Here is a 23,957-nt window from a genome sequence, read left to right as displayed (position 1 = left end):
TGCAAAAAGAGTAAATGTATGAGTAACAGGCAGAGCACATGTAAACACATACAAGATGCACCAGACCAACTGCTGGTCACTTGTTGGAAGAGAACCAACCCAGGGCCAAGGCACAAAAAAAGCCCTGTGCACAGTGAGGACCCCAATCCTTCTGAAGCCAATGCCTAACCCAGACTCCTGAAGCTAACTTCAGTCCCCGCTGCAGACCAGACCAAGCTCCTTTCAGTTATCCCAGGGCTGATTATGCACACAGGTGCTAGCCAGCTTGGGGACCCTGCTTCAGTTACCCTACCCAGTGTAAACCAGCCCAGGCAAAGTGAAGGCTGTTGGTACCTGACAGGCAAAAATTGGGCCAACAGACAAAGATTAGACTACAGCACCGACAATCCCTGAACCCAAATGCATATACCAAAAGGAAAGATTACAAGAGTCATGGACAGTCAAGAAAACAAACCAAATCCAAAAGCCAGCAGCAATCCAGGAAAGAACTACAGTAACAAGGAAGAAGAAATGGAGGACAAAGGAACCAGTAAAGAAATGATGGCCAAATTGGCCAATGAAATAAAAGGGAAGATGGAAAAGCAATTTCAAGAACACAAAAAGAAATATCAAAGAAATTCCAACACTTCAAAAAAGATACAGACAAAAATAGACACAGTATATACCTCATTAAAAGATAGAATTAACAATGAGACCTGATATAGGAACCATAAGTTGTCAATTTCCACAATGCAAACCATAATGGAAGCTATAGGTAACATAATAAGTGAGATGGAAAATAGAATATCAGGAGTTGAGGATAAAACAGAGAATCTGGAACAGCAATTAATAGGTATGGAAAAAAGAACTCAAAAATTACCAAAAGGAAATCCAAGAATTGGCAGAAAAAGCCAAGAACTCAAATCAACATATAAACTGGGATAGGTGAGATGGAAAAATTTCAAAAGAGTAATGGAACACCTATTCAATAAGATCATTACAGAAAATTTCCCCAATCTTAAGAGAGAAAATCTCACCTGCATAACAGAAGCATATAGAACACCTAGTAGACACGATCCTAGAACACTTCTATACATATCATAGTAAAACCATTAGACCTGAGTAGCAAGGAACTGATTTTAAATGCCACAAAATCAAAGAAGGAATTACATTACAATGGAAAAATCAAAATCGCTGAGGACCTTTCCACATAAACCCTCAATGCAAAGAGCCTGATAATGTAGTTTCCAACAACTGCCTACTCAAATTGGTGTACCCAGAGAAGCTATCGAAATGAAAACCTTTCATGACAAAAATTAAAGAAATTCATGAACACTAAACCCACACTGCAAAAAATAATAAAAGAAGAATAAAATCTGAAGAAAACAATTAAGATCAGGGAATCATATCAGACAGAAATCACTAGAAGATCAATTTAGTAAGTGCAGGGAAAGGAAAGAAGCAACAAGAAAACAAGAAAATGGCAGATAACATAACACATCTCTCTCTAATAATCCTAAACATTAACACACTCAAATTCTCCAATCAAAAGAAAAAGAACTACAGACTGGCTCAGAAAAGAAGATCCATGGGGGAGTTAGGGGGTGAGGGGAGATGGGAAGGAATGGGAAGGGATGGGAAGGGGAAACAAAGGAGGAGGCAACAATACTTGATAATAAATGTACTCATTACTTTGCCCATGTAATTGTAACCCCTCTGTACAGTATTTTCACAATATAAATAAATAAATAGCAAAAAAAGAAAGAAAACAAGATCTATTAATTTATTGTCTCCAAGAGACCCATCTCACAGCCAAAGTAAAAACAAACTCCAAGTCATGTTATGGAAAAGATCTTCCACCCAAATGTACCCTGTAAGAAGGCAGTAGTCACCATATGGATATCTGATAAAAAACAGACTTCTCATTAAAATCAGTACAAAAAGACAATGTAGGTCCCTACATATTAATAAAGGGAATGATCCATAAAGAGAAAATCATAGTGGTCAATGTCTGTGCACCAAACAATAGCGCATCTAAATGTGTTAAACAAAAACTCTTGGATTTACAGAACAAGAAAGACCCAAACAAAATAATAGTGGGAGAGTTTCACACTCCATTCTCACCAAAGGACAGGTCAATCAAACAAAACAAGCCAAGAAGCCTCTGAACTAAATGACACCATAACCTCTTCTCAGTAGCTTGTGGAACATTCTCCAAAATAGATAATTTTATAGTTCACATAAAGAACCTAAACAAATAAAGAGAATTGACATAATCCCTTGCATCCTATTAGACCATAGTGGAATTAAACTAGTTTGTAAGAACAAAGCATACTGTAGAAATTAGTCAAATACAGGGAGGCTGAACAGCACACTACTGAGTAAGACCTGGGTCACAGAAGAAATTAGAAAGTTCTTCCAATTCAATGAAAATGGAAACACATCACAACAGCACCTCTGGGATACAGCAATAACAGTGCTGAAGGGAAAGACCTAAGCATAAAGAAAACAGAAGCAGCTCAAGTAAATAATCTCATGATATAATTAAAATTGCTAGAAAAGGAAGAAAAAAGTTAAATCTAAAGGGAGAGAGATGTTAAAAAAGGTTATGGCAGAAATCGAGATAGAAATTTTTTAAATATACCTGAAATTAATACAACAAAAAGCTTCTTCTTTAAAAAGTGATTAAATTGACAGACCACTTGTGAGGTTACCAAAAATGAAGAAGGAGGAGGAGGAGGAGGAGGAGGAGGAGGAGGAGGAGGAGGAGGAGGAGGAGGAGGAGGAGGAGGAGGAGGAGGAGGAGGAGGAGGGGAGACAAAACAACAAGATCTGGGATGCCACATGAAAAATTACAAAGTAGGCTTCATCCCACAGATGCAAGAAACATACACAAGATATATACATACATACCTACATGCCACATATGCAAATCCATAAATGCAATTCAGCACATCAACAGAGCCAAGATCAAGAACCACATGATCATCTCAACCGATGTACAAACAGCCTTTGACAAAATCCATCCACTCCTATTCAAAGAATATAAGGCACTTATATTCAAAGAACAGAAGGAAAATTCTTTAAAGCAACAAAAGTAATATATCATAGACCAACAGCCAAAAGAATACTACATGGGGAAAAACTAAAACCATTTTCCCTAAAATCAGAAACAATGCATAGATGCCCACTTTCTCCATTCTGCTTCAATATGGTTACAGGATCCTTAGCCAGAGAAGTAAGGCAAGAAAAGCACATTCAAGGGATCCACATAAGGACAGAAGAAATGAAACTATCCTTATTTGCAGATGACATGCTGTTATACCTGAAGGACCCCAAATACTCCACTCCCAAACTCATAATAGACCACTTCAGCAAAGTAGCAGGATACAAAATTAATCCACAAAAATGAGCAACCTTTGTGTATGCCAACAATGCTCAAGCAGAAAGGGAAATCATGAAAACAACACAATTTGCAATAGCCTCAAATATATATATATATATAGGAATTAACCTAACCAAAGATGTAAAAGATCTATTTAGTAAAAACTATATACATCTAAAAAAGAAATCAGACACTAGGAAAGTGAAAGACCTCTCATGTTCTTGGAGAGGTACAATCAATATTGTGAAAAAGGCTATACTGCCAAGCACCAGTAGCTCACACTTGTAATCCTAGCTACTCAGGAGGCTGAGATCTGAGGATCACAGTTCAAAGCCAGCTCAGGCAGGACCAAGGCCCCGAGTTCAAGCCCCATGACCAACCAAAAAAAAAATGAAAAAAAAATGGCCCAATAATATAAACATTCAATGAAATCCCCACCAAAATCCCAATGGTGTTCTTTACTGAAATAGAGAAAACAAATAAAAAAATTCATGTGGAACAACAAAAGACCTAAAATAGGCAAAGAAATTCAAGTTCTACAAGGAGCCATGGTAATAAAAACAGCTTGGTATTAGTACCAAAATAGAACCAAAGACCAATGAGATTAGAAGACCTAGAAATAACACCACATACTTTCAGTTATCTGATATTCAACAATGGATCCAAATACATACAGTAGGGAAAACATAGCCTCTTCAACTATTGGTGCTGGAAAAACCAGGAAGCCACATGCATGTTTGTCAACATGCACTAACATCAATTCAAAATGGATTAAAGACCTCAACCTCAGACTCAAAACTCTGAAACTACTGTAAGACAGTGTAGGAGAGACTTTAGAACTTATAGGCTCAGGCAGGAATTTCCTAAATCAAATCCCAGGGGAACTACAGATTGGAGAAAGACTGGACAAATGAAAAGACATAGGTACTAAACAAGGAAGACAGCCAATCAATTGGGAAAAATCTCTACCAGCAATACATCAGACAAGGCCTAATATTCCATATAAACAGGGAACTCAAGAAACTAAGCCCCTCCCAAGTCTAATAAACCAATCACTAAATGGGCAATGGACCTCAAAGGAGGTTTCTTAGAATACAAGGTAAAAATGGCAAAGAAACTGTCATCCCTGGCCATAAAGGAAATTTAAATCAAAACAGTCCTGAGATACCATCTCACCCCAGTTAGACTGGTCAATATTCTGAATTCAGACAAAAACAAATGCTGGCGGGGATGTGGAGAAAAAGGAACCTATTGCACTACTGGAGGGTGTAAACTAATACAACCACTCTGGAAAGCAGTCTGGAGGTTCCTCAAAAAACTAAACATAGACCTTCCCAAAATCCAGCCATACCACTCCTAGGCATTTACTCTGAGCATCATGAACCAGAATATGAACAGGATACCTGCACATCCAAATTCATTGCTGCAATATTCACAACCTCCCACAAGAAGCACTCAGATGTCCCACAACAGATGAATGGATACAAAAAATGTGGTACCTATAGCCAATGGAATTTTAAACAGCCATTACAAAGGATAAAATAATGGCATTTGTAGGGGAATGGATGTAACTAGAACAAATCATGTTGAGCAAGGTAAGCCAAGATTATGGAGACAAAAGGTGCATGAGCTGGGCGTCAGTGGCTCACGCCTGTAATCCTAGCTACTCAGGAGGATCACAGTTCAAAGCCAGCCTGGGCAGGAAAGACTGTGAGACTCCTATCTCCAATAAACCACTAGAAAAATGGAAGTGGCGCTGTAGCTCAAGTGGTAGAGCACTCGCCTTGAGCTGAAGAGCTGAGGGACAGCGACCAAGCCCAAAGTTCAAGCCTCATGACCAACAACAGCAACAAAAAAGGTGCATGTTCTCTCTGATATGCAGATGTTAGATTTAAAGCACAACAAGATATGATCAAGTATACAGGGTTCTAGACACAGATATATAGTGAGACCAAAAGAGGATAGCCTTAGGAGAAAAGCACCAAAATGTAATACACAAGCAGCTCTTCATATATATATATATATATATATATATATATATATATATATATATATATATATATATATATGTATATATATATAAATCATAGACATATATATAAAATCATACACATATTGAAAAGAACTCCAAAGAAAACAAAGGACCTTTTCTTAATTTGTCTTATCATTTTTAGATGACTCTATTTTTTTACCTCATATATGGTGTATTCACATGCATATGTGAAAGAAGGTGGGGACAGAGCACAGAATCAGTGGAAGACAAGTAAAAATAGATAGCAGTGGGGCTCATCAACTGCATTGGACATTGATGTAAGTGAACCAAGCAACTAGTGGAGGAGATGGAAAGAAAGGCAAGAGAGAATGAGGGAACAGATGATACTAAGGAAAAGGAAAGAAATGTACTTATCACCTGACATATGTAAATGTAACCTCACTGTATATCACATCTAAAACATCAATAAAGTAATTTTTTAAAGCTATGTATAATGGGGAATGGTAATACTCAGCACTGTGGAGGCAGAAGCAAGGGGACTGCAAGTTCAAAGCCATCTCTACAGTAAAATTTTTTGTCTCAAAAAAACAAAAAAAGGATATGGATGTTACAGGTCTTGATAGACCATGTGAGGTTCTGGGTTAGATCTCTAGCACAAAACAAAACAAAACAACAACAACAAGAACTAGTCTTTGTATAATTAATTTACAGTGATAATTACTGAAAGAAATGGCCTATATAGGGCTGGGAAGGTGGCTCAGTGGTAGAGCGCTTGCCTTGCATGCATGAGGCCCTGGTTTCGATTCCTCAGCACCACATAAGCAAAAAGAAAAAAAACCCGGAAGTGGCACTGTGGCTCAAGTGGTAGAGTGCTAGCCTTGAGCTGAAGAGCTGAGGGACAGCGCCCAGGCCCAGAGTTCAGGCCCCACGACTGGACCCAAAAATAAATAAATTAATTAAAATGCCAAAAAATATTAAAAAAAAAGAAATGGCCTATATAAATAAAAACCAAGAAAGAAACCAACTAAAATGGTGCACAATAGAATCTGGCAGGGGGGAAAACTACAAAGGAAACATCACATCTGCAAAATCTGGTTTCAAGAAACATTAGTATGTATAAAAATCTTCAATATATAATTAATTTTTTAAAAAAGTTTTTAATTCCTCCTAAAACCTCTAGACCAAATTTTTTTTTCACTGAAGAATTCTGTCAGGTGATTTTGACACAGTAAATAATTTTACAATAAATGATGTCCTAGGAGTTGGCACTTGTAGTTATAAAATGTGGCATGGGAAAATTGGGAGGGAGCAGAGGAAGGGGTGATATTGTCCAAAAGAAATGGACTCATTAATTGCCTTATGAAATTGTAACCATTCTGTACATCAACTATATAATTATAAAAATATTTTTAAATATGCCAAGTTAAAAAAAAAACCTCATAGGTCTAAACATAACCCACAAACTACAACACTTTAAATGAAAGCACATGAAACTTCATGTATTTGTGTTGCTTTGAAAATGACCTCTGTGTACACTTTAGTGGGGTTTTTTGTTTGTGGTTTTAGTTTTGTCTTTGGATTGTTGTTCTTCATCACTGATGTCATGAAGCTTGGACTCAGCCTGGGTGCTGTCACTGAGCTCTTTAGTTCGAGGATAGTGGTCTACCATTTTGAGCCACATCTCTAATTTCAGGTTTTGAGGACTGTTCATGAGTGCGCCACTAGCACCCGGCTACACTTCGGATTTTATTATTTTTTGTCGGTTGTGGGCCTTGAACTTTGGGCTTGGGTGTTGTCTCTTCAAAATTCTACCACTAGAAACAGGGTCAATTCCGGTCTTCTGAAGATTATAGTCTTACGGACTTTCTTGCTGGCCAATACTAATACTGTGTCTTTGAGAAATCATTAACGACAGCCCGAGATTTCTATAGGTAACAAAGGCCTGGATATTTTTTCATGACAAGTTGATTAAAGACAAAGCATTGGGGAAGCTTTACAGATATTTAAGAAAAGGACACAAAACACCATCTCTAGAAAGATGGCTTACATTTACATTTTCATTCTAAGAAGGCACCCTCTAAAACTTCCTTTCTATTCATAAAGTACAAGTAATTCCATCAAAAGATAGCAGCAGCACATAAATAGTCTGCAATATGATACAAAAACAGCAAAGATGTAAGCCATAACATATTATGTAAAGAACTGAAAATATTCAAACAAGACCAAGAAAAATGATCCCATTTACACTATGTATCTCCTATAAGCTTACTTATAGTACAGCATTATATGGGCCAACCTTGTCTATCTGCTTGTTTTCATTGCCAATTAGGCAGAAAATAGCCACAAGTGAAGGTGTGATACAAGAGGTAGACCTCAAGCCTTTAACAAAAAGCCAAGTAAGAAAAGCAAGTTCCTGACTTCAAACCCCAGTACTAGCACAAAAAATAAAATAAAACTATTATTATCTCGATGAAAATAATAGGGAAGGTAGTGCCATTACATCAGCATTTTAGAGCTTAAATATAAATAAATTGATGTTATTTAAATGAAATTATGAATGTATATGGAGGAAACAGAGATTATGTTTTCTAACTGTGGAGTCAGGGAGGAACTTTAAAGCAAAATGTAAATATCAGAAACAAGAAAAAAAGATGGACTAATTTTGGCATAAAATAGTATGTTGGTATATATCACTAACAAAAACTAGAATAACATATTTGAAAAAAAATAATCTGCAACATATTTGATAGGTAATATATGTTGTAAAAATATTTTTAAGCTTTCAGATGCAGAGTGGTAGCTCAACAAAATGAAGCTGGAAATTGAAATATAACAGGGGAAAGTAAAGGGGAGGAGTGTAAATGAATGAAGAGTGGGTAGTAATGGCAGTATGCAGTGATAATATTCAATGCATATCCTATGAAATGAGGAAAGTTGAAGAAATGGCTTGGGTTGGTGAGAGGGAGGTGGTAGAATGATGATAGGATTGATATTGAGTAAGATACTTTGTACTTATAAACTGGTACATTGACAGATAAACCCTTTGTACAACTACTTGAAGATAATCAAAATATAAAAAACAAAAAAAATTTAGCTGGGTGCCAGTGGCTACAACTGTAACTCTAGCTTCTTAGGAGGATTTGAGTATTGAAGCCAATCTGGGCAGGAAAATCCATGAGATTTTCACCTCTAATTAATCACCAAAATGTCAGAAATAAAAGTTCTGGCTCAAGTGGTAGAGCACTAGCCCCAAGCAAAAAGAGTTCAAAAATAGTGCCCAGACCCCATTGTTCAAGCCCTGTACCAACAGACACACACACACACACACACACACACACACACACACACACACACACACACACACACACACACACACACATGTCTCAAAACTCACTAAAAAGAAATCTTCCTAGGCTGGTAGTAGTGACTCACACCTCTAATCCGAGCTACTCAGCTTGATATCTGAGGCACTTAGTTCAAAGACAATCCAAGCAAGAAGATCCTTGAGCCTTATATGTAAATAAATAATAAAAAACCAGAAGAGGGGCTGTGGCAATACACAATACAGGCACAAAAGGCAAAACAAAACTTGTTTCAGTCAAATAACATCATATATTATACTCAGAGTAATATAAATTGTCAAAAAGACCTTTTGAAAATATATACAAAAAGCACTAAAAGTACTAGTACCCTTTAACCCACTGGCTGTAACAAAACAATAAAAGAGAGGCAATTGATAAGCTAAGATGATGTTTACCATGCTAATTCATAACTTAAAAAGTGAAGAAACATATAAACTAGCTAGTAGGTGATTGAATAATACAATACTTTTTATCATGACATTCAGACATACAATGTTAGTCTACGTATATATTTATGTAGATAGATGATAAATAGCTAGATAGGTAGATATATGAGCAGAAATATATTTGCTGCTAATTATTCAATATTAAAAGCCTCCACAAGCATTTATATATTCCTATTCTAAGTTCTTGTCTCCTGCCTCAACATAAAAGGAAAATAAACATCCATAACTAGCATTTTACTTTTACAGGAACTGAGCACAATCTTCTCAAACAGGTCACTCCATCTTTCACCACACAGTCAAGCCCTCTACTTTTTAAATTTACATATCTCCTTTTTAAATTTGAGGCTAGAATTCTTACACTTCTCCCCCCTCCTCTCTCGTGACAACTAAAAGTGTAAATGGTCATCATGTTTTTTAAATACGCTCATTGAAGCCAGGACCCAATCACCTTCTTAGTCTTACTTTATTTCCATTCTTTTTGTTGTTGTTGTTGGTCATGGGGCTTGGATGCTGTCCCTCAGCTCTTCAGTTCAAGGTTAGCACTCTTAACACTTGATGCACAGTGCCACTTCCAGTTTTCTGAGTGGTTTATTGGAGATAAGAGTCTTATGGCCTTTCCTGCCTGGGTTGGCTTTGAACCGTGATCCTCAGATCTCAGCCTCCTGAGTAACTAGGATTACAGGTGTGAGCCACCAGTGCCCAGCCTCACTTTATTTCCAAAAGAAAGCGTCCAGCTCTCAAAGCAGAGCCTTATACAAAACATGTACCAAATAAATTTATTCCATTAACATTTTCTATGTACTTACTGCATGACAGCAGGACAATACAATACTGTGTTTGGATCTCAAAAATCATGAAATATGTTCATGTATAAATATGACTAGTGCTTGGGAAAATTGGGAAGTGGAGTAGAAGTATCAATAGGTTATTGATATATTATTATCCTCACAATAGTATGTATATTAGCTCAAATTCCCAAAAATAGCTCAACAATGTCTTATGCATGTTTTAAATATTTGATAACAATATGTCTATATAAATATATCAAGTATCAATAGATATTTGGGAATAAGAGAGGTAAAATAGAGAAAAAAGGCTTTGATTAACCTAGACATAAACAATAAACAAGTACTACTATACTGAAGCCTGTATCTTGAGAGGTGGAGATTAACACTGTCAAATTCAGATTCACCATACATCTTCCAAGAATACAATTCTGAAGATATATAAGCAAAAGTTATGGTTATAGTTTGGAAAGAATCCAATGATAGATCTGAAGTTTGTCTTCCTTTCTTAGGGAAATAGAAATGTAAGAGGAAGATATCAAAACATTCCCAACACAACAGTTGATTTCCTCCTGGTATCATTTAGTGCATTTTTAATCTAACTTGACTCATTTTCTAAATTGTTACAGTTCCTCAAACTATGGTGCAGAATGACAATATGAAAAGAATGCAAATGCAGTGAGACAAAGGTAATCTCTACAAATTAGTTCATTTAAACTTGCTTGCTATTTTCTCATTCAAAAATGCTATACTGATGCATTTCACTCAAAGTGGATTTCACTCAGTATTCTTTTGCTTGCTTGCATTTTGAGTTCTGCTGCCTACTTTGTTAGCATAGGGTTGAGTAAGGGCAGTTCATGCTGCAAAACACAAGAAAAAAAACAGAATGTCTGTAATCTTAATGCAAAATGTTGCCATCTATTGTTATAGGAAATGATATTGAAATTTCAAAACCTAAATGAGTAAGATGAATCAGTAACTGAATAGAATTTGTCACATAATGTTTCCAATGGGAATAATAAAACAGTACAATCATCAAGGCATTTTTAAAAAGAAAAGAAAAGGTAGGCATGGTGATTCACATCTGCAATCCCTACTCATTAGACTGAGGAAGATCATTGTTCAAGGTCAATATGAGACAAAACTTTACAAGACCCTATTCTCAACCAGAAAGAGTGTAGAGGTGTACACCTATCATCTCAGCTAGGGCACGTAGACACAAACACACACACACACACACACACACACACACATACACACACACACACACACACACACACACACACACACACACACACACACACACACACAAAGAACAAGAGGATTACAGCCTATGCTGGCTCATGCCAAAACCAGAGATTTTTATCTCAAAACTCACAAGCACTTCTGTGCTCATAAGAGAGTAATTGAGGGGGCTGGGAAGGTGGCTCAGTGGTAAAGCGCTTGCCTTGCATGCCTGAGGCCCTGGGTTCGATTCCTCAGCACCACATAAGCAAAAAGAAAAAAATCCGGAAGTGGCACTGTGGCTCAAGTGGTAAAGCGCTAGCCTTGAGCTGAAGAGCTGAGGAACAGCTCCCAGGCCCAGAGTTCAGGCCGCACAACCGGACCAAAAAAAAAAAGAGAGAGTAATTGACTACCATGTCAAAGACTTGATTTCAAATCCTAGTATTTCCAGAGAAAAAATACTTTAAATGATGATAATATAGCAACTTTCAATTGACTATCCTTTGAAAAAGGGGACTTAAAGATAGATATTTGAGGCATCTGAACACTGGTTTTAAGGTGAAAGTTTCCAAGAGTTGGCTGGGAAGGAATTCTGGACATGGGTTCTCTGCAGTTTTTCAGTGCATGAAAATACCATGGCAATTCAGAAAATTTCGGCATGAGCCAAGGAGACCTAGGGTTTCTCCTATTCCATCCTGTAATGTTTTCGGAGTGTCTGCTTTGACTTCGAGGTCTTTGATCCATTTGGAATTGATTCTGGTGTAGGGTGATATATAAGGATCTTGCTTTAGTTTTCTACAAGTAGTTAACCAATTTTGCCAGCAACATTTACTGAAGAGGCTGTCTTTCTTCCATTCTATTTTTTTAGCTCCCTTTTCAAAGATTAGATGGCTATAGGTCTGTAGGTTCATTTCTGGGTTTTCAATTCTATTTTATTGGTCCTGAGGTCTGTTCTTATGCCAATACCAAGCTGTTTTGATTACTATGTCTTTATAGTAGAGTTTGAAATTTAGTATTGATATTCCTCCAGCAGTGTTCTTTCCGTTGAGGAGCGTTTTTGCTATTCGGGGTCTTTTATTGTTCCATATGAATTTTTGGATTGCCTCTTCTATTTCCTTGAAGAAAGCAGGCCAAAATTTTCTGAATAGAGACCTGGAAACACAACAAATCAAAGAAAGTTTGGACAAATGGGATTGCATGAAGTTGCAGAGCTTCTGCATGGCAAAGGACATAGCTAGCAAGATCAATAGAAAGCCCACAGATTGGGAGAAGGTCTTCACTAGCCATACAACAGACAAGGGTCTCATATCTAAAATATACTTGGAACTCAACAAATTAAACCCCCACAACAAATCCTCAAAGAAACAACTGTCCAATAAATAAGTGGGCTAAAGACTTAAAGAGAAACTTCTCTGAAGAAGAAAGAAGGATGGCCAATAGACACATGAAGAAATGCTCAACATCCCTAGCCATAAAAGAAATGCACATCAAACAACATTGAGATACCACCTCACTCCAGTTAGAATGGCAAAAATCAAGAACTCTAACAACAACAGATGCTAGAAGGGATGTGGACAGAAGGGATCCTTACTTCATTGTTGGTGGGAATGTAAACTTGTTCAACCACTTTGGAAAGCAGTATGGAGGTTCCTCAAAAGACTTCACATAGAGCTCCCCTATGATCCAGCAATCCCACTTTTGGGCATTTACCCAAATGTTTACAAACAAGACCACACTAAAGCTACCAGCACAACTATGTTTATTGCAGCATTATTTACCATAGCTCAGATATGGAACCAACCCAGATGTCTCTCAGTAGATGAAAAGATCAAGAAAATGTGGTATATATAAACAATGGAATTCTATGCCTCCATCAGAAAGAATGACATTGCCCCATTTGTTAGGAAATGGAAAAACTTGGGAAAATTATATTAAGTGAAGCAAGCCAGGTACAAAGAAACATAGGTCCCATGGTTTCCCTTATTTGCAATATCTAGTATATATATGAGTCAAGCGGAAAAGGTCAGATAATGTGATGTTAGGAAAATGAACCCTTAGATATGTATTTTAATGTTTTTTTTCTTTCATGCATTTGTTTCTAATGCATTTGTAAGATTATTTCTTTGTTGCTTTGTATGTCCCTCCCCCACAGGATAACCCCTGCTTTCACTATATTTGATGTCAGTATAACTTGTGGAGGAGATGGAGAAAAACAAGTCGTTTAAGGATACAGGTGGACCTGTTGCAACAATGAGAAGTACAAGTTGTCATGTCGAAAATGAGCTTTACAACGTTGGTGTGGGGGTGGGAGGTGGGAGGATTGGGTTGGAGGGTGGGGAGGAGGCTGGGAAGGGATGTGAAGTGTAAACAAAGGAGGAGGCTGCAATGCTTGATAAGAAATGCACGAATTATCCTGCGCATGTAATTGTAACCCCTCTGTACAGTATGTTCACAAAAATAAAAAAAAAATAAAATAAAATACCATGGCAAGGGCACTGAAAACCAGTGAAATAGAAATCTCCCTTTTATTTTACTGCAAGTCTTCAGAAATACAAGAGAAGCCTCATTGGTCTAAAGACTGTAACAAGAGTATTGTTTCATTAGGAGATAATGGTGTTTTTCAGCCACTGTCTTCTTCTAATACATGGAACAGATTTTAGTAAATATTGCGCAATTGATTCTGTACAACTTAAAATTTTGAGGCATGGAGTAAAACCAGATCTTTGGAATCAAGAATCAAAAATAGAGCAGTATAACTTGGCAGAGTTAAAGAGGGAACAAGAAACAAAGGAAGTAAACAAGAACGAATAAGGGAAGGGCTAAGAAAATATTATAAGTAAAAGAATCAACACATTAAAAAACTGAAGCCTATCAAAATACATCGAAGTATCCTATTGACTTGGTCAACCCTTCTACATTTAGTTCTATCCTAGTTATTATGGCTGCTCAGTCTCTGAAAGCTCAGATCTACAATGTTTAGAATTAAGAAGTAAATTGATACAATATAAAAAATAGGAAAGTAGCACATTTTTTTTCATTTGCAACTTATTCACATCCTTCAAATTTAAAATACATAATGGGAAAATACAGTTAAATAATTACCTGGTAGAGCCAATAAAATTTGACTCAGTTTGGGGGAAAAGATTAAGGTGGTTATGGATTTAGAATTTCTTACAATGACATTATGTACAAGACATTATGTCGAAAAATGAATCTTACAACTTTGGCGGGGGTGCGAGAGCACGGGATGGGAGGGCAGGGATGGTAAGGTGGAGGCAACAATGCTTAATAAGAATTGTACTCATGGGCTGAGAAGGTGGCTTAGTGGTAGAGAGCTTGCCTTGCATGCATGAGGCCCTGGGTTTGATTACTCAGCACCACATAAACAAAAAGAATAAAGCCGGAAGTGGTGCTGTGGCTCAAGTGGTAGAGCACTAGCTGTGAGCTGAAGAGCTGAGGGACAGTGCCAGGCCCAGAGTTCAGGCCCCATGACCGGACCACCCACCCAAAAAAAAGAATTGTACTCATTACCTTGCTCATGTAATTGTAACCCCTCTGTATGGTATTTTCACAATAATAAAAACTTATTACTAGTAAGTTTTAGCAATGTTTATCTTACATCTCTAATTTTGATGATCATCAAAAGAAGTCTGACTCTTAAAAGAACTTATGTTCTTATACAAATAGAATATTTATCTGAAAAGTAAAGCTTTCCTTTAAATGCTAATTTCTTCAATTGGCTACTTCATCATGAGATTTGAAGTTTATTGTCTTTCTTCTAGAGTTGATTTTTTGTTATCAGCAGTTATAAGAATAAGTCAAATGCATGATTTCAAAAGAACATCTGGATAGTAGAACATTTGCCTAGCACAAGTGAGAGGTCCTGAGTTTGATCCTCAGTAGCCCAAGAGAAGGTGGAGGAGGAAGATGTAGGCAGAAAGGGTGTAATGGGTGTGCAGAAGGATAAAAAGGAAGAGAAAGCAGAAGTAAAGCATCATATTATTCACTGTGAAACTGGTAGAAAAGCATGACCTTATTCTGTTATTTCTGCTGACACTATAAGCAGGAGGATTCATAGATTTCTCATAAGGAACAAAAGTGCTGAGCCATACCCAGGATTGGAAAAAGCAATTGTTCCTGTTTCCATCATGTTAAATGTTTGTATGTTGGTTACCCTGAGGATAATTTCTTTCAAAATTATCTCTATTTTTCCTGCAATTAACTTCATGTCTACGTATCTATAGGTTTAACTTACCTAGGTTTTAGTTTGATGTGTTTTCTCTCTTGAGTTGAAGAGGTAACTGTGAAGAGTATGGGGCTCTGAAATGGAATTAACTTTGTCCAGAATGTTATCTTGTGCTGTCAAAATAGTTACAATAAATATTTAAAGATCTGTGATGTATCATGCATCATATAGCAAGCAGCTAATGTATTAATGACATACTTCTGGTGTACATTAATGACTGAGATTTCTGATGTACTTATTAGTAAAGTTTTTTAATCTCTCTTGTGTACTTACTTGTAAAGTTTTTTTTACTGTCTTCAAGTATAGCTACATATGCATTTGTCTGACCATATATCATTGCAAGTATGGCTAATTTCTTAGGGTTCCTCATTACATGGTCATTTTATGGTACCTCCAAATTTTTTGGTTGTCAGAGCCAAGGGTGTTTTATTTCCCGTCTAACTGCCATGAATTCCCACAATGATGAAAACTCATTGGGTGGTTAGTTGAGATCCTCAGTAATCCGTGGCTTATATTTACATTTTTCTCTTAAGAAGAATTTTTTATTAATATCAGAACTTAATATTAATATTACAATATAATATAATCATATTATAATAACATTATTAGTATTGAGGCTTTTCTTGGCCATTCCTTGAGGATTTTCCTTGGAAATCTATTGTCTTTTTCTAGGTATAATTGTGTATCCTACCCCCAAGGATTTTGAGATCCAAGGTTTCAGAGATCCAAATTTCAAGCAAATCATTCAGAACTCTGTTTATATTGCCTACTTTTATATTAATTTACAGCACTATGCCTTCAAAATACTTTATAAATTTGCCCATTCTTCTGTCCTCAAGAATTTGGACAGGCTTTTAAACAATATCTTAGAAATCTATTCTCTTGGTGCTTTATGTACTACTTCACTTACCTTATTAGGATCTGTTAACCATAATCTTCTGGTACTATTGCTCTTATCTTTTTTCTAATCTTCTCTGTGGGGTATCATGTATCCCCTGAGGTGAGACCAATTTTAGGCCATATATGGTTCCCTCATCTGTCTCATCTTTCTTCCCAGACATAAGTATTAAGAACTAACTTAGCTAGTTTTCTTGCTCACCTGAATGATTTCTCAGTACAATGTAATTCAATAGTACATCTTACAGATGAATAATCAGAGATGTGTGATCTTAGATTTCCTTTTCTTCTTTCTGTTAAGTCAAATATATGCCTTCCCAGTTCTCCAAACCTCAAAACAATCTGTATAAAAAAATAAGGCATCAAAGGTATATGATAATTGGTTATTATTTTTCATGAAGTTTTTTTTTAATGACTGGTAGACAGGACAGACAGAAATGGCTGCCTTGCTTTTGAAGTTTTTTTTTTTTTTTTAATGACTGGTAGACAGGACAGACAGAAATGGCTGCCTTGCTTTCCCTTCATCTGGTTCACCTAATTCCATTTTGGACATTTTGAGATGTGTTATCACCTCAACCTACAGCTACATTCAGAAATCACTAATCATGGAAGTTATTTTGCTACTCTTATTCTGAATGATTATTCAATTATTTTACTGAATATCAATATAAGTTATGATATGCCACTTTCAAAATAAAGAACAGAAAACAATTATCACTCATACAATGCTATTCATTCATTAATCATTTAACAAATATATTTTGAACAGTTTTGTGGGTTGGGGGACATGGGTATATCTGCTGTACTGGAGCTTGAATTCCAGGCCTGGGTGCTGTCCCTGAGCTATTTTGCTTAAAGCTAAAGCTCTACTACTTGAGCCACTTCTGACTTTTACATAAGTTAATTAGATATAAGGGTCTCACAGGCTTTCCTGCTCAGTCTGGCTTTAAATTGTAATTCTCGGATCTCAGACTCCAGAGTGGCTAGGATTGCAAGAATGAACTATTGGGCCGAGCTGAGAGCTAGAGATATAGTGTTGAGCAAAAACATTATATCTAGTCTTATAAACTGTAAGTCTTCTACAGAAAAGGGTCATTAGACAATTACCACACAAAACAAGTAAAGAATAGCATTAATTCCACAAGGTGCAAAGCAATTGTACTCACCTATTCAAGTCCACAATTGAAGGGCAAGCTGATACAAAAAGTTTTCCCAACAGACAAGGAAAGTTTACAGGAACCCAGGAAGCCTGTGAATAACAACTTCCTTTAGATAGGTAGAGTTGAATATCAGCACTTTCCTGTTTCCTCTAAAGATGCTTTTGGTCTAAACCCTTTATCTCTGAGGAGTTAGGTGAGTCACAAAGGAATGGATTGGTCTCAGAGAGCCTTGTTTCCTAGTAGTGATCAAGAACCCTGAGTATCCCATGTTATAACCTCAGGTGAGGGATGTCTTTTTTATACTGTCCTGGAGCAGCTGGAGGTCTATAGACATAATGAGATAAGACAATATTCAGTAAGCTAGAAGACATTTATCTGCACTTGCTGTTAGCAAGGAAGCTTCTCCCCATAGTTTTCAAAGGTCTAGCCTCTCTAGAGTAGGTTCAGTTTTGGACAAGTGGGTGGAAGAGCCATGAAACCGGAGAATCAGCAGGAATTTTGCCAAAAAGAAATTGCCCATTCACTTTAGGGTGAAAAATGTATTTTAGTAAGACTTAGAAGAGTGTGGCTTCTCATCAGTGGCACAAGCTCAGCAGCATCATGGGACAAGCCACTGATACATGCTGCACTGCAGGAACTCCAAAACATGACAAGAAATGTTACAAATGCTATCATACATCATATCTTTTTTGTAATGTGTACAGAAAAGCTATATGCATATATAGAACCAGTAAGTAGTCTCTCTTGGGGCCAAGTATCAGAATGGGGTTTGCCACATTGACCCCAAGATGGGATGCATCATAATTGCATGGGGTATGGCATGGTAGGGTATGTCTGTAATCTAGGCTATTAAAAAATTAGAGGCAGAAAGAATTACTTGAGCCCAGGAACATAAGCCTAGCCAAATATAACATAAGCCAGACAAACAGCAAACAAAAAAGCATTAGTAGCTCCCCAACTGGCAGGGTAAAGAGGCTTCATGGAGGCAGTACAGGTACCAGTCCTTGTCTTTAATTGTTCCAGTCCAGGGACCACACATGAGAGTAATGAAGCCTTTCGATCTGTGAAGATTTGGCCTGAATTATCACAGCATGTAGCACCTAAAATGCATGACCAGTAATAAAACTGCACCATTATATACATCTAATCCAGATAAGCTTTCAGAGAGCAAAAATATTTTTAAAAATACAGAAAAGAAATTCAAATAAACACATGCTCCACTTTTGTATTCTTATTTATTATCTCAGTAGCAAGTTCATAAATAGATGAGGGAGCCATCTGGGGTAGAAATGATAAAGGAATGAAATAGAAGGAAAAAGTTGTTTTTTCTGACTACATTGCCTTATATTTTGTAACGAAAGATCTTCTCAGTCTATGTACTCTCTCAGAAGTTCGTATACAGAACCTTCTATAGAGGAGAAAGAAGATCAACTGACTTGTCTGGATGGGATCCTTACAGATCCCATTTCTCCTAAGCTGGTGGGTCTTAGGATTCTTGCACTGCATATGGAAAAGTCAGACCCATAAAAATACATACTTATATCTATTTTTTTCCAAAAACTTCCATGTATTTATTACTCAGTTCATTCTTAGAGCAAAGTAAAAGAAAAAGGGAAATCAGACTTTTAATTTAAACTACAAATATTTCTGGGTAGTATTAAATATTTCAGTCTGAATTATGTAGAGCATAAATATTTATGAATTATCTTGATTCTTCTCCAATGTAGGAGTTGTGCATAACTTTGTTATGAGCTTTGTATTTTTTTTCTAAAACCATTGGAAAATGGGCCATGTTTGCTTTTGTTTCTTGAATGACTACACTCACTTCATCCTGACAGTCTTTGTAAAAAGACCTGGTAAACAGCCCTTTTAAATATATACATCATGTTGAACGCATAGAAAAACATATCTATTGAAAGTTAAAAATCCATTGTTGTTCTATGTTAAGCAAATCAAACAAATTTGTCACACAATACCCAGTCTTTATAAATTGGTTCTAAATTGATACACTAAAAAAAATCTAGTGATTTTTCATTGTTTATATGGTGAATTTGTCTAAGTTGTCAAATCCCTTTGATTTCTTTTAATTTTATGTCCAAGACTGGAACTCTAAATCAGTATATTCTGCTTTCGCTCATTGGCTCTACCAACTAATCCAAGCTTCCAACCTCAATTTAATCCCCTTTAAAATAAGAATAACTGATTTAGGAGTTACTCTTTTGCTTACTTCTGTTTTTTTCTATAATGTTAAATAATTTTTGATGCAGTTAAATCATATTTCCATTGTTAAAAATGTTTTAGGATGTTGTTCCATTACATAATCCCTGTACTTGGTTTTCTAGAATGATTCTTAAATAACTCTAGTCATTTTAGTTGGACAGAAAGCTCTACAAACTGAGATTTTAACATATATCAAGTATGACTCTATAATCCACAAATCAAACTAATAGATTGAAAGCCAATAAGAGTCAAATTGTAGGTTACTGTCTAAGAACTTGGAAAAATCACCAGGATTGTTATGATGTTGAAAAGATTACGTTACTGCATTGTTGGTGGGATTGTAAACTTGTTCAACCACTTTGGCAAGTAGTATGGAGGTTCCTCAAAAGACTCCACATAGAGCTCCCCTATGACCCAGCAATCTCACTTTTGGGCATTTAACCAAATGTTTACAAACAAGACCACACTAAAGCTACCAGCACAACTATGTTTATTGCAGCATTATTTACTATAGCTAAGATATGGAACCAACCCAGATGCACCACAGTAGATGAATGGATCAAGAAAATGTGGTATATATACACAATGGAATTCTATGCCTCCAGCAGAAAGAACAACATTGCCCCATTTGTTAGGAAATGGAAAAACTTGGAAAAAAATTATATTATGTGAAGTAAGCCAGGCCCAAAGAAACATAGGTCCCATGGTATCCCTTATTTGCAATACCTAGTATATGTCTGAGTCACGCAGAAAAGGTCGATTAAGGTGATGTTAGGGAAATGAACCCTAAGATATGTATTCAAATGTTTTTTTTCTTTCATGCGATTGTTTCTAACACATTTATAAGATTATTTCTTTGTTGCTTTGTATGTCCCCCTCCCCCATAGTATAACCCCTGCTTTCACTGTATTTGATGTCGGTATAATTTGTGGAGGGAAAGGATAAAAACAAATCATTTAAATAGGGATACAGGTGGACCCATTGCAACAGTGAGATGTACAAGTAATTATGTCGAAAAGGAACTTTACAACTTTGGTGCAGGGGGGTAGCAGGGAGCATTGGGTGGGGGATGGGGGGAGGATGGGAAGGGATGGGAAGGGGAAACAAAGGAGGAGGCTACAATACTTGATAAGAAATGTACTCATTGTCTTGCCCATGTAATTGTATCCCCTCTGTACAGTATTTTCACAGTAAAAAGAAAAGATTAGATGATAAAAATGTATTTCAAGTTGTTTAGCATGATTTGTCTAGGCACCAGAGTTCTGTGAGGGGGAAAAAAGGAAATCTATGTTGAAGTTCACATAGATATATAAAAAGTGCTTCAAGTTTATTAGGCATAAAGCCAATAGGCCCCAAAATAAAGTTTAATTATAAAGCCAAGCTGGATATGAAAAACAATGAGATAAAGTAGAAAATTCTTGAAGGAAATTAATATATAACTGAAATGGCTTCTGGAGCTTTTAAAAAATTATAACTGGCAGACTAAACTAGAAATCAATCATCTTATAAATATGTTAGAAACAATAGCAAGAAAGAAAAACAATTTAAGTCCTTATCTTGAGGTAAATGCTTGATAAGAAATGTACTCATTACCATGCTCATGTAATTGTAACCCCTCTGGTATGGTATTTTCACAGTAAAAACAAAACTTATTAATAAAAAATCAATCAATTGCCTTTAAATCAAACATTGGTTATTCTTCATCAGAAGTTCTTAAAACATGACTGGTGCATATTGTAGAAGGCATGAAATTTTTGTTTTGCTGTTTTCTGGCCCTTCTATACCATTAGGGATACTGTATTATTCTTTGTGTAATCACCTCAAATCCAGATTACTTTAGAATTATTCAACTTGGAAGTTCCTTTGCTATACTCATATCCTGACACACTCTTTAACTATTCTATACTGAGTATTGATATAGTGAAAAATATTCCAGTGTTAAAATAATAAAACAAATAAGCTACCACTAAATGAGAGCTATTCATTCACAATTCAATTAACAAATTATTTTAGGCAGTTTTATATACATAGCCTCTGCTAAGGGCTAAAGAAACAATGATGACCAAGACAAAGGTTATTTCTAGTCTTGTGAGCTGTAAAGTTTTGTATGGAAAAGAGACACTATGCTGGTAGCTCATGCCTATGGTCCTAGCTACTCAAAGCCTCATGTGGTAGAGAACTAGACATCACACACACACACACACACACACACACACACACACACACACACACACACACACACACACACACACACACACACACACACACACACACACACAAACAACCTCAGGGACACTTTTCCAATCCTTAGTTCAAGCCCCAATAATGGTACTAAAGAAAGAAAGAAATAAGAGGCACAAAAAAATATCACACAACCCACATGACTGACATTGTTACACAGCAAGGAAGGAAAAGAAGGTACTCACCTATTCAGATCCAGAGTCTAAGAACAAGTTGGTGAAAAAGTGTTCCCAGAAGACCAAACAGGAGACCCAAGAAACTTCCCAATAGCAACCTCTTATGGGTAGGCACAGTTAAGTATCACATCTTCCTTCTTGCTCTGAAGAATGCTATGACTAATTACAGAAAACCTAATGGGTTAGGTGATTCACAAAGGAATAGAATGTTCACAGATACCTTCTATAGTTTTCCAGTAGTGTTATCAAGTACCTTGAATAGGTCTGGGAAGTTGACTCAGTGGTAGAGTGTTTGCCTTGCATGCATGAGTCCCTGGTTTCATCTCATCAGCACCACATAAGCAGAAAAAAGCTGGAAGTGGTGCTGTGGCTCAAGCCACTCAAGCTGAAGAGCTGAAGGACAACACCCAGGCCCAGAGTTCAGGCCCCACAACCAACAACAAATAAAAAAGAAACGTCAGTAGTCCAATGTAATACCTTCAGATCAGAAATATCTTTTTCAGTTATCCTCAACACTGAACAACTCTACAGCCAGGGAATGTGTGGAGGCTGAGCAGGCAGTATTTGAAGGAGGAAGGACCATGCCTCCTGCATCTTTTACAGCAATTATATTCAAAACATAATAAAACTTCAGTAACAAAAAAAGAAATACCTTTTCTCATGATACTTGCATAGCTGGAGGACAGCTACACAAAATCCAACACAAAACATAAGTAAGAAATCCTTTCCTTGTTGTGCTTCACTATCCAGGCTTCTCTAAGGTGAACTCAGTTTTGCCTATTCCCCAGTCGATAGAGAAGCCATGAGTCAGGAGCAAGGGCACGACTTTTGCCAGAAAAAGGACTGCCAGTTTCCTTTAAGGAGAGAGGACAAAATAGGTCAGAGGAAAAGTGTGTTAAGAAATAATGTGAAGTCCCATGGTTTCCCTTATTTGCAATATATAATATATATATGAGTCAAGCAGAAAAGATCAGATAAAGTGATGTTAGGAAAATGAACCCTTAGATATGTATTTTAATGTTTTTTTTCTTTCATGCATGTGTTTCTAACGCATTTATAATATTATTTCCTTGTTGCTTTGTATGTCCCTCCCCCACAGTATAACCCCTGCTTTCACTATATTTGATGTCAGTATAACTTGTGAAGGAGATGGGGAAAAACAAGTCGTTTAAGGATACAGGTGGACCTGTTGCAACAATGAGAAGTACAAATTGTCATGTCGAAAATGAGCTTTACAATGTCGGTGCAGGGGTGGGGGGAGGGGAGGGGAAGAATTGGGAATGGGGGGAGGGGGAGGCTGGGAAGGGATGTGAAGGGTAAACAAAGGAGGAGGCTGCAATGCTTGGTAAGAAATGTGCGCATTATCCTGCCCATGTAATTGTAACCCCTCTGTATAGTATGTTCACAAATAAAATTAAATTAAATTAAAAAAAAAAGAAATAAGGTGAAGACTGGTTTCTCATCAGTGGAATGTGCTTACAGCCATGAAGTACAACCCTGTATAAATGCTGTACTATGGAGGAACCAATAGACAGCTGTCTATTTGCCTATGTGCAAATGGGGATTGGCTACAATGAACATAAGATCATATTATAGAATGATTAAAAAGAATTCTTTTATTAATTTTTTTTTGTCAGTCGTGGGGCTTGAACTCTGGGCCTGGGCGCTGTCCCTCAGCTCTTCAGCTCAAGGCGAGCACTCTACCACTTGAGCTACAGAGCCACTTCTGGTTTTCTGGTGGTTTATTGGAGATAGGAGTCTCACGGTCCCTCTTGCCCGGGCTGGCTTTGAACCGCGATCCTCAGATCTCAGCCTCCTGAGTAGCTAGGATTACAGGTCTGAG

The 23,957-nt window shown here is 36.8% G+C and overlaps 1 long non-coding RNA gene across 16 annotated transcripts in view; it reads right to left on the bottom strand.

The window, feature by feature from the left end:
- The window catches only part of LOC138835046 (uncharacterized), a 44,419-nt gene that overhangs the window by 5,626 nt on the left and 14,836 nt on the right, over positions 1–23,957 (bottom strand). For 6 of the 16 annotated variants that reach the window (XR_011374372.1, XR_011374376.1, XR_011374378.1 and 3 more), the window contains 7 exons: positions 22,767–22,968; positions 22,368–22,507; positions 22,124–22,273; positions 17,484–17,566; positions 16,520–16,659; positions 15,430–15,533; positions 9,628–12,326 (listed from right to left, as the gene is read on the bottom strand). This is a non-coding gene — a long non-coding RNA (uncharacterized lncRNA). Of the gene's footprint in view, positions 1–2,892; positions 3,012–9,627; positions 12,327–15,429; positions 15,534–16,519; positions 16,660–17,483; positions 17,567–22,123; positions 22,274–22,367; positions 22,508–22,766; positions 22,969–23,957 lie in introns of all 16 variants that reach the window. The other 10 variants (XR_011374385.1, XR_011374373.1, XR_011374383.1 and 7 more) reach the window with 8 other exon arrangements.

Source organism: Dipodomys merriami, unplaced genomic scaffold, assembly GCF_024711535.1.
Source record: "Dipodomys merriami isolate MVZ:Mamm:240054 unplaced genomic scaffold, mDipMer1.0.p SCAF_2237, whole genome shotgun sequence".
In the NCBI taxonomy this organism is placed as follows: domain Eukaryota; kingdom Metazoa; phylum Chordata; class Mammalia; order Rodentia; family Heteromyidae; genus Dipodomys; species Dipodomys merriami.
This window is presented reverse-complemented; position numbering and strand designations above follow the sequence as displayed.